At 33.7% G+C, this 12,153-nt stretch overlaps 1 long non-coding RNA gene across 1 annotated transcript; it reads left to right on the top strand.

The window, feature by feature from the left end:
• The first annotated feature begins 2,192 nt into the window (after window positions 1-2,192).
• LOC122197809 (uncharacterized) lies at window positions 2,193-3,546 on the top strand. Its single transcript, XR_006191494.2, has 3 exons — window positions 2,193-2,290; window positions 2,871-3,003; window positions 3,089-3,546. It is a non-coding gene; the product is annotated as an uncharacterized LOC122197809 (long non-coding RNA).
• Window positions 3,547-12,153: the final 8,607 nt, after the last annotated feature.

A 12,153-nucleotide genomic window follows, 5' to 3' on the forward strand; every position in this document is an offset into this window, starting at 1 on the left:
ACACGTCATAAATCTTATTTTATAACATAACTTTTACAAACGACAGAGAATTCGTCTTTTGATGTCATTATGTGCTAAATTATCCACTCACAATACACGAAAAGATGTCAATAGATTTTATTAAGTATGCAACTTTATTCTTCAAGGATTCGAGGAGTCAGTTGGCTTCAAAATTATTAAGAACATATCACATGTCCAGATCAAATGGGGAAGTGTTGTGCCTTTTTTTTAACATGGTATATACCATTAGCAAGATGTACTTGTATTTTTTGGTTTTGATTTTTTGGAAACAACTCACGATATGATTTCCATCAAATTTTATTTAGAGCTTCCACAATGGTGAGTTCAATGGAAGAGTTGAATGAGGTGGTAAGTCTAGTTGTGATTCAATAGATGAAACTCTACCATAGTGAGATATTATAATGAATTCAATGGATTTGGAGTTAATGACCATTGAGCTCTTCAATGGGAAAAATGAAAGTTTTCTAATCTTAATTACATACTATAATTCTATAAATTAGCTTTTGAAACTTTCTATTGAACTTTATAGAGTTAATTACATTGTTGAAAAAAATTGATTGAGTTGTACGAAATGTAGAAAAATGATATTTAAACTCTATGAAAATCAATGAATTGTGGATACCCTTAGTGAAACTGTGTTAAGCAAAGTTGTCAACTTTCAATTCGATCATTTTTCTGTTTTCGTCTATATCACATTAAGATTTGCAGAGACTCCACAAAAATTCCATTAACCAAAACGACAATTGGATCACAAAATGTGGTTAAGATTTTATAAACTCTAACAAGTCACTTTCTTCAACTACAAAATGCTAAATCTGGTGTTAAAAATTGTCAAGTTTTTTTTTTCTTTTTTTTTTTTTGAAGTGCAGATATATTAAGAAGAAAAAGGGAGAAATACACCATTCAAACCAAGATAACAATTTAAACTTTAATTTTTGTTTAAGCCAATTAATCACATGCAGCAAGTTGAGTGTCATCCGTCGTCTTCGAAGGGGCACATCTTCTCTTGTTAAACACCAAAAGATTTCGGGCTTTGCAAACTGGCAAAATCACCGAGTAAATCAACGCCAAAGTTGCAGAATATATCAACAAATCATTAAATTCATATCCACACTCCATGGGCTAAATCTCTTTAAATTAACATAAATTCATTCACCTTCATAAAATTGAACTCACTAGAATTATTAACACATACTATCTCTCTGTACATGATGATGCTACATTAATTAATCGATCTTACAAGCAATGTTATCCTAAACCTTGATATCATCGAGATCCATATGAATAATATTCATCATCTCGATTTCCTTCATCAAAATTCAGAGAGTAACTAACAGCATCATACTGGAATATCAAAGGCTTTGAAGATCCGTATATGTTTTTTTCGCTTCCTTCAAGCACTTTCTTCATGGGCTTCCTCCAACTCCGGCTCCTTACACTGTCACTGTTATTTTGTGTGCAGTCTTCCTGATCGGAAATTTAAGAAGTTGATGTACAGTCAGAAACGTTAGATAAATTTCCTTCAATGGCGGTGCTGCTGAAAGGTTAATTGTGAATGGAAGTTTACTTAATTAGAGGAAGTGGAGACTTTATAGTTGATGTAGGAGGGGGTATTTGGTAATTTTTAGAGTGTGTAATGTACCTTTAAATTTTAGGTGTAAAGAGGTCGTTAGAACGTCAGTTGGCTATCTTTACACATAATTTTTGGGATTTTTTAATATTTTGACTTGAAATCTTGAACCATCATATTCTAAATTTTCTTTTGTAATGGATTTTTAAATGTGCCGACAATCTTTTTATCAAGACCATTTTATAACTATTTTAGCAATAAAACTCTTATCCTATGGTTTTATACTTTAACAAAAGAACATAGAGTGATCTGAAAGATGTGTTAACTTCGGTTGTTCGTCCATATGCATAGTCTAAACATTCCTAGCGAAAGTTCGCTTTAAATTTACATCATTGTCTAGTCATGATACAAGAAGAAAACAGATCGTTGAATACACGTCATAAGTCTTATCTTATAACATAACTTTTACAAAAGACACAAAAACAAAAAGATCATTTTCCTTAGACTTTTTCTTTTGATGTCATTGTTTGCCAAATTATCCACTCAGAATACGAGAAAAGTCGATTTTATTTAAGTATCCAAGTCTATTCTTCGAAGATTCGAGGACTCACTTGGCTTCAAAAGGACTAAGAGCATATGACATGACTTAACATGGGGAAGTGATATGCCTTTCTGAGCATGGTATATATAGCAAGAAATGTACGTGTAATTTTTGGTTTTGATTTTTGTTTCATACGGAGTTTATTTCCGGTTATGTATCTTCTATAAAAAAAACCTCTAGTCCACATGCACGGTTGATACTAAAATTTACTTTGGATTCCTTCGTCTTCCTCCTCTTCCTCCTCGTACTATGTTTTCTTCAAGATTCTATCACTTCAATATCGAAGCGATAAAGCCATGTTCATGATGGCTAATCTCCCAAAAAACAAATAGACACTACATGAAATCCAAGTAATACCGGCGACGATATTACCGGCAAAATAAACTTTACCAGCGACATCTAACTTTTGTATTTAGCTGTCACCGGTAAAGCCTATTTCGCCGGTATTACTGTCACCGTCATTTATAGTAAGGTAATATGGGTAATACCCTAAAAATGGTAGGGAAATCTTCCCTCCATTTATAACTATATGTCACCGCTAATGATATATGTTCACGCTAAAGCTTGCCGACGCTAAAGCCGATGCGACTACATCGGGAGCTTTTTCCCTATTTCTCAGTTTATGCAAATATCTCCTAAAACATTCTCTTCTTTGGTTATGTTGACCGAGATACTTAGGATTTTGCTAGAGCAAATCGCGATGAACACCCATCATTATCACAACCACGGAACAGGAACAATTGGGGTGTATTATACCAGCGACGACTATCGTTTTTGTGGCAACGAATCAACCATAACGCCAACGACATTTGTATTTCTCGTTCCTCCACTCTCTATCTCCTTTCCTCTTCTGACCAGAGAAAACAAGTTTAATTGGTGCTTCTTTGTGTTTTCAGGGCACCGTATCGTCAGTGTCTTCTCCCTATCTGGTGACTATGCAACTGTTGCTTCTCCATCTCCGGCGACTGTCACCACAACAATTGTTTCTCATTCTTGATTTCAGGTTAGTGATTGTCAGTTTTATATATGTGTCTATATGTGTATATTTTATATGTGTATGTGCATAATATATGTGTATGTGTGTAAATTGTATCTATATGTGTGTAAAATAAATGTGAAATATTCGTAGGCTTTGACATGTGTTAACTTGTTATGACTTAATTAGGAAAGCCTCAAAGCTACATAACATGTAAAGTAAAATTCTATAATTGGAAAAAAATAGGATGCTATAATTCACAATGTCATTTAAAATACAATGCTTTAACTGGAAGAAAAACAAAAAACCAAAAAAAATGTACGATGCTGTAATTCATAATGTCTTTTAAAGTACAATGTTATGATAGAAAAAACAATATAAGTAAAATGCCATAAATAAACAAAAAATATGAAAAAGTAGAATGCCATAATAGAAATATATATATATATATATATATATATAATATTTAAAGTGCAATGTTAAAATAGAAAACCTAATACAAAAGTAAGATGCTATAAAAAATAAAAATATGGAAATGTAAGATGCTATAAATAACAAAAATATGTTACAGTTCTATTCGTTTCTGTCTCTTGGTTTTAATAATCGAGAGCTTAGAAATACTCGTCCGAAATTGATTTAGCTTTTTGAATACTTTATCTCATTTACAATGTGAACATGTATTAAATGATTGTTTCCTTAAGACAAATTTGATTGTCATTTTCTATTTACACTTCGAGTATATACTTATATATATATATATATATATATATATATATATAATATATATATATATATATATATATATATATATATACTTGGGAGTTAAGGGGGAATGTTGTAGAATTTTTCTTAAACATACAATCATATAATATATGTTCACGTATGATATAAGGTATTCAAAAAGTGGGTTTAGAAATCTACCAATGTGAATACTTTATTTAATTCCGATGATTACTCTATTCAATTCTTGTTTCTCGTAGAGAAAAACTTAAACCGAATGTAACTTTATTCGTGGATACCTTTTAAATAATCTACTTTCTGAATACTCTATTCGATTATTATTTAAGTTGCACCATGCTAATTGATATTAGTTGGACCACTAATCCAAAATGTAATACTCCTGAATTCTTGCAAGGTCTCGCTAATTTTATCGAGTAATGAAAAGTACATGTCGCTAGAAGAGATTATATCATATGTTTGTGTGAAAAACGTTATTACCTTGTTTAGTTGTAACTTATATCTATGTACATGGTTGGTATTATGAACTTATAAATAAGATCTACTAGTAATATCAGTCGCTATACTGATCGATCAACTTATGAGAGTGATGTCTACGCTAGATTTGTGAGGTGTTTAAAGTGGAAGTACCAAACGTTACATCTTTTTATCAAACAGGTCCAACCTCTAATATGATCTTTACATGGTTATTCCTTATTAGATAAAACTTGAAGTATTCGTTAGGATTATGAAGAATTTGGTAAAAAATAATATAACTGTATAAATACAAGTGAATACTAAGACTTAGTAATATTCATATTTAGGTCGTTTAAAAGGGAAAAGTTGTAGTGTTAGTTGAGGAGCTGACTTTCCCACAAGTCTTCCGCCTTTATTAGGTTAGTGCATAGTTAGTTTCATGAACATACAACGGTATTGAGGGGGGCTTGCGGTCTTGGCTTCATATGGCAAATGAATCAAAAGATGAACCATGATGTCAAAGAATGATGGAGGAAATATATACTCCAACTTACATAATATGAGAACAATTTTTTCCTCTTGCTCCTCTAAAACGGTCACACCCCGAAACCCAGGGCGGAAACGTTCTGGGGCGGAGGTGACTTCATGTTAAGTATCATAACCAATGTACATAGTAAGCAAAGTAAACAACCATTACATTACATATTAGAATTTACATTTGTTTGAAAGTAAAAAGTTACAAGTGTTATACATATGTATATATAAACAAAAGTAAAGATGTGTCTTCTACGAACTCCATCTTCGTCAAAAGGATCACTGAGTACCTGTCTAATGCGAACCTGAGAATACAAGCAGTTTGAAAATCAGCATAAAGCTAGTGAGTTCATAAGTGTTTTGTTTTCTGAAAATGAACACGTTTCCTTTAGTTTTCTGAAAAGTTGTTATCCAAGAAAATCCCATATTTTCTTATAAAGACAGTTTAGTTTAAAGTTCTGAATTTCTGTTAAATACAACAGTGTATAGTTTAATACATAAAACTATATATTAAAAACCACTTGGAATTACCATCCAGAACAACAGTAGATATTTTTAATACATAAAAATATTGATTGAAAACCCTGTGAATATCATCCTTTACTAGATATAAGATAGTTTTAATACACAAAAACTATAGGTTGAAGGCCATGGGATTACCGTCCCGTAATAGATATAAAACCATGGGAATACCATCCCGTACTAGATGTAAGATACTTTTAATACACAAAAACTATAGGTTGAAAGCCATGGGATTACCGTCCCGTAATAGATATAAGACCATGGGAATACCATCCCGTACTAGATGTAAAATAGTTTTTAATACACAAAACTATAGATTTGAAAGTCATGGGATTACCGTCCCGTACTAGATACAAAACCATGTGAATACCATCCCGTACTAGATGTTTTTAATACATGAAACTATAGATTGAAACCATGGGAATACCATCCCGTAATAGATCAAAGATATATATAAAATCCGTGAATAAAATTATATTAATACGTATTGTGAGTCGGGTAACCATGCTAATACGACAACGAGACTTCTTTGATGTTCGTCAGACGTCGGACGATATCTAGAATTTGTCACCCCAGGCGTGCCTGCCTAACTGTAGCTAGCAGTTTAGGTGTGGGATTGTCAGTCCCGAATAGATCTATTCACAAATTCCATGCTCTCCCTCCAGGAGACTCTGGTTACACTTCCGGGGAGGATTTACTGATAACCCAAAGGGTTTAATAAGGACGAATCTCACAAGCTAGTATTAAATCATTCACGGTGTTCTCGGACGTTATCAAACATACTAATCGTTTTGAAACGTAATAAAGTATATACGATTTAATACAAAGAAACTATCTGGCATAATACTTTACAATAAACAGAGATAAACTGAATCATACATAGTTTATCTATTAACATTGCAAGAAATTCCAAATTCATATAACACGAACTGAAGATCCCCAAATTATTCCCATAATAATTTGATTAGTTTGATTGTTTCCTTTACTGAAATCCATGTGGTTATATTCGATAAAACATCCCTTATGCTCCACATAATACATAAGGGGTGAAGATATCAAAAGTTTGCCAGATATTTATAAAGTTATATCAGTTTTAAGTTTCGAAAATGTTTATAGTTTGCTTGTATTCCCCCCCCCCCCCCCCCCCCCCTTGAAAACATTGAAAAACACTGAAAAAGGTGTAGGGGTATGAACTTACCAGTCGGGAAACGAGTCGCTTTGGATGCTAAGTGTCAATTCGGGGCTTGATAACGTGCGAGGTTCCTATGTAATATGGAATGATACACAAATGTATCTAATTAGACTTTAATTCACTAATTAGATGTGATTATACACTCCAAGATGCGAAAAAAAACTTCAAATCAAGTGTTTGGAGTGACCCGGGTGGCATCTACGGACGTATAGGGCATGGATAATGAGTTTTCTCTTCAAGAGTAAACTCCTTAGGGAGTTTACGGCCCTAAGACCATGTCCACATGAGTTCACGGCCGTGAACTCGTGGATGATGGGTTTTAAGGTGTTCAAGGGTCAAACATCACTTGGGGAATGTTGCTAGGATTTAATCTAAGGCATAGGAAGGAATTAAACCACCAAAGGAAACATCAAAGGGAATTTACGGCCCTAAACTAGGAGTTTATGACCGTAAGCTCCTATACCTTACTTCTCTTAATGATTTGGTGGCCTTAGATCAATCACATGTGATTCAAACTAATTTTACAAGCCTTGGAATGGATTTATGGCATTATTTGGCTAATGTATAGGAGTTTACTACCCAGGAACCTATCCTTGAGGGGTTTACAGCCGTAAGCTCCTCTGGGGGTGGTTTTCATCATGTTTAAGGCCCCTAAATTGATTGTGGTTGCTTCTAGACTTTAATCCAAGGCTTAGGAGGTGTTTAAATGGCATTTTAACACCTTAAAAGGAGTTTGTTGCCCATGATATGGAGTTTACGGCCCAAGCATGTTCTTGGGCAGTAAACTCGTGTTTACTCCCCAAATGTTGAGTTCAAGGTGTTCCAAGTCCATTCCATTAAGTCCTTAGGTCATTTCTAAGCTCCATGAGTGGTTTGAGAGGGTTTTTAGGCTCCAAAACCCATTTTATATGTGTTCACGGCCCATGAATGTTCCAGCGCTGTAAACACATGTTTATGGTCCTAAATCATACTTTGAACATGGATTTGGAAGCTGAAAAGGTTATACTACGAGTTAGGATGGTTACCTTGATGATTTGGGACTTAAATTCAATGATTTTTGGACCAAGAATTGATTTGTAGAGAGAGAGTAGTGAGAGAGGGTGCAAAAGCTTCAAATGGAAGCCTTTTGAACTTTATATATATGGTTCAAGTTTTGGACACAGTGGAATTTTACCCGATACTGACGTTATACAATGCTTTTGGTCGCACCCGATTAAGTTGTCGTAACCCGATATGGTCGAAACTTAAATTTTTCCAATTATTAAATTGGGGCGTTATCATGAGTTTCTAATGTGTTTGGACACCCATTAAGTCATAATAGAAGTCTCAGAATTAATGACTTAATTTAATAACGTAAACGGAAATAATTTGAAAACGACTAATTTATTAATGGAACGGGTTACAATAACGGAATGAACTTCGGGTTGTCACAAAAACATCTAGGTACATACTTCGTATGCATAATTTCTGTAAAAACTTGTTGAGTTCGTACAACACGAGCCGAACTTCCTTTGTCAAACAACCCCTAATTATAAAGCCAACAAACGTTGGATGAAAGCATAAAAGTCATGACTTCTCACGCGTGACAACTGGAAGTCCCCCCTTTTAATGCATCTAGATATATTTGAGGCAAATCCATCCGGGAACTTAAGTGACTTCAAGATATCTAATATCTTTCGTTTCTCTTCTTTTGTTAAGTGGTAGCAAGCCATAGGCATTATAAATGAATTGTCATCTGGTTGTAAATTTAAGGTCTTCTTTAAACCTCCATCCATCAAATCCTTGCAAGATTTCCATGTGTCCTTTGTTTTATTCTTAATATTAAACAATGTGGCCGTCAAGCTTTCTGTCACATTCTTAACAACATGCATGATATCAGTGTTGTGTCTCAATTTTAGTTTAGCCCAATATGGCAGCTTAAAGAACACTTTTCTTTTTCCATCCATGTTTTTCCTCTCTAGACTTACGTTTTCTTGAGTTAAAAAACATATCAATGTTAGCCAAAATTTCATTTCTAGAATTTGGTGTCACTTACGTTTTCTTGAGTTAAAAAACATATCAATGTCAGCAAAAATTTCATTTCCAGAATTTGGTGTCAATGGTTCCCGCATATCTACCGTCTCGTCAATGTTCATTTTATCCATACGCCATTTGTTTGAGGCTGGAAAAAATCTTCGATGACCTATATAGAACCTTTTTTAGTATGAGTCAAGTAACGAGATGATGTTTCATCCATACATGTAGGACAAGCATTGTAACCCTTAACACTCCAACCAGAGAGCATACAATATGCTGGAAAATCATTTATTGTCCACAAAAGGGCTGCTCGTAATGTAAAGTTATGTTTCTAAGTGCATCGTAAGCATTTACACAACCCATAAATCATTTAGTTCGATAATTAGAGGTTGTAGGTGGACATCAATATTAATGTCAGGTGATAAGGGACCTGGAATCAACATTGGCATGAATATATATGGGTCTTTCATACATATGCTATGCGAACTGCTTAAGTTACCAAATGGATTGAATCTATCTATTCCAACCCTAAGCGCATATTACATGGATCAATAGAGAATGAAGGAAACTCTTTATTAAGATGTTTCCAAGCTTAAGTATCTGCAGGATGTCAAACTATATTATCATCATCAACTCATATTCGCACTCCATGGGCTAAATCTCTTTAAATTAACATAAAATTTAACTCAATAGAATTAATTAATAACACATACTATCTCTCTGTACATGATGATGCTACATTAGTTAATCGATCTTACAAGCAATATTATCCTAAACCTTGATATCATCGAGATCCATATGAATAATATTCATCATGGTGATTTCCTTCATCAAAATTGAGCGAGTAACTAACAGCATCATACTGGAATATCAAAGGCTTCGAAGATCCGTATATGCTTTTTTTGCTTCCTTCGATCACCTTCTTCATGAGCTTCCTCCAATTCCGGCTCCTTCGTACACTGCTACTGTTAATTTGTGTGCAGTCTTCCTGATCGGAGATTGAAGAAGTTGATGTGCAGTCAGAAACGTTAGATAATCGTCCTTCAATGGAGGTGGTGCTGGTAAGGTTAATTGTGGTGGCCATCTCTGTGGATAGAGAAGAGTTGTTGTTTGCTGTTTGTTGTGAATTGTGAATTACAATGGTGAATGGAAGTTTACTTAGAGGAAGTGGCCACTTTATAGTTGGTGTAGGAGCGGGTTTTTGGTAATTATGATAATGAATGGAAGTTTATTTAGTGGAAGAGGAGACTTTATAGTTGGTGTAGAGGGGGTATTTGGTAATTTTTAGTGTGTGTAATGTACCTTTAAATCGTAGGTGTAAAGAGGTCGTTAGAACGTCAGTTGGCAGTCTTTACACATAATTTTTGGGACTTTGTAATATTTTGACTGGAAATCTTGAACCATCATATTCTAATTTTTCTTTTGTAATGAATTTTTAAATGAGCCGACAATCTTTTTTTCGACACCATTTTATAACTATTGTAGCATTAAAACTCTTATCCTATGGTTTTATACTTTAACAAAAGAACATAGAGTGATCTGAAAGATGTGTTAACATCGGTTTTTAGTCCATGTGCATAGTCTAAACATTCCTAGCGAAAGTTCGCTTTAAATTTACATCATTGTCTAGTCATGATACATGAAGAAAACAGATCGTTGAATACACGTCATAAATCTTATCTTATAACATTACTTTTACAAAAGACATAAAAACAAAAAGATCATTTTCCTTCGTCTTTTTCTTTTCATGTCATTGTTCGCCAAATAATCCACTCAGAATACAAGAAAAGTTGATTTTATTTAAGTATCCAAGTCTATTCTTCGAAGATTCCAGGAGTTCAGTTGGCTTCAGAAGGACTAAGAACATATCACATGACTTCACATGGGGAAGTGATATGCCTTTCTGAACATGGTATATATAGCAAGAAATGTACGTGTAATTTTTGGTTTTGATTTTTGTTTCATACGGAATTAATTTTCGGTTATGTATCTTCCGTAAAAAAAATATCTCTCGTCCACATGCACGGTTGATACTAAAATTTACTTTGGATTCCTTAGTCTTCCTCCTCGTACTATGTTTTTTTCAAGATTCTATCACTTTAATATCGAAGCGATAAAGCGATGTTCGTGATGGCTAATCTATCAAAAAACAAATAGACATTACATGAAATCTAAGTAATACCAATGACGGTATTATCGGCAAAATAGGCTTTACCGGCGACATCTGAGTTCCGTATTAAGTTGTCACCGGTAAAGCCCATTCCGCCAGTAATACCATCGACGACATTGATAGTAAGGTAATATGGGTAATACCCTAAAATGACCGGGAAATCTTCAATCCATTACCACTATATGTCATCGCCAATGATGCATATTGACGCTAAAGCCCGTCGACGCTTGGGCCGATGTGTCTACATTGGGAGCTTTTTCCCCATTGCTCAGTTTATGCACATATCTCCTAAAACATTCTCTTCTTTGGTTATTTCGACTGTGATAATTAGGTTGTTGCTAAAGCAAATCGCGATGAACACCCATGATTATCACCACCACGAAACAGGAACCATTGGGGTGTATTATACCGGCGACGACTATCGTTTTTGTGGCAACGAATTGACCACAACACCGACGACATTTGCAATTCTCGCCCTCCACTCTCTATCTCCCTTCCTCTTCTGACCAAAGAAAACAAGTTTAATTGGTACTTCTTTGTGTTTTCAGTACCGTCGGTGTCTTCTCCCTCTCTGGCGACTATGCAACTGCTGCTTCTCCTTCTCCAGCAACTGCCACCACAACAACAACTTCTCATTCTTGATTTCAGGTTAGCGATTTCACTTTTGTCTAATTTTGTATGTGTATTTTGTATATGTTTATGTGCTTTTTTGTAAGTGTGAATATTTATATGTATATGCGTATCATTGTTTGGGTATGTGTATTTGGTATGTTTATATGTGTACATGTATGATGTATGTGTACGTGTATTTATATGAATCCAGAATTTATGTGCATAATACATGTATATGTGTACATATTACGTTTATATGTGCATAATATATGTATATGTGTGTAAATTGTATCTATATGTGTGTAAAATATATGTGAAATAATCGTAGGCTTAGAGATGTGTTAACTTGTTATGACTTAATTAGGCAAGCCTCAAAGCTAAATAACATGTAAAATACAATTCTATAATTTGAAAAAAATAAATAGGATGCTATAATTCACAATGTCATTTAAAATACAATGCAATAATTGGAAAAAAAAAAAAAAAAAAAGAGTGACGCAATGATTCATAATGTCTTTTAAAGTACAATGTTATAATAGAAAAAACAATATAAGTAAATTTCCATAAATAAGCAACAAATATGAAAAAGTAAAATGCCATAATAGAAAAAAGAAAGTATATAATATTTAAAGTGCAATGTTATAATAGAAAACTTAAAACAAAAGTAAAATGCTATAAAAAATAAAAATATGGAAAAGTAAGATGCTATAAATAACAAAAATATGCTACAATTCTATTTGTTTCT

The sequence above is a fragment of the Lactuca sativa genome, chromosome 4 (genome assembly GCF_002870075.4).
Source record: "Lactuca sativa cultivar Salinas chromosome 4, Lsat_Salinas_v11, whole genome shotgun sequence".
NCBI classification, from domain to species: domain Eukaryota; kingdom Viridiplantae; phylum Streptophyta; class Magnoliopsida; order Asterales; family Asteraceae; genus Lactuca; species Lactuca sativa.